Source organism: Mus pahari, chromosome 8, assembly GCF_900095145.1.
Source record: "Mus pahari chromosome 8, PAHARI_EIJ_v1.1, whole genome shotgun sequence".
NCBI classification, from domain to species: domain Eukaryota; kingdom Metazoa; phylum Chordata; class Mammalia; order Rodentia; family Muridae; genus Mus; species Mus pahari.
In genome coordinates this window covers 28429864-28430386 of record NC_034597.1, presented here as the reverse complement: position 1 = coordinate 28430386, position 523 = coordinate 28429864, and positions in this window count along the sequence as shown.

Genomic DNA, 523 nt, shown 5'->3' with positions numbered 1-523 from the left:
AAACCCTAACTAAGACAGTATTGTGCTTGCCCTGTCCCACAGGGAGCTAGCTGTCTTCCATTCAATCCCTATGCTTAGGTCATGTGTATTAGATACCACAGACCATTCCTAGCAGAAAAAGAGCCCTAAGTGTCCAGCATCTACCTTCACAGCCAAAAGACACCAGGCCTACCCTTTTCATCTGTGGTCCAGGAAGTCCACCACAACCTGACTCACCATACCGGCCCACTGTCCTACCGAAGGCTCCTCCGTCTCTAGGTAGCCTTCTCTCCTTCTGTCTCCAACTGGCTGTACATTATTTTTTATGGGCATTTGAATGATACTATGTAATGTGGCAGTCACCTCTTTGTACAGCAGTCTCTGGGGTCAGTCACAGTATCACATCCAGAGAATGTCTAAGGGATGAGTGATCTAGCTTCCTATGGCTGGGAAACACTCCCTTACTCCTCTAGTGGGGTTCTCCCAGATGCAATGCCTGGCTCAGGTTGTCATGTAGCACTCTTTTTTTTTTTTTTTTTTTTTT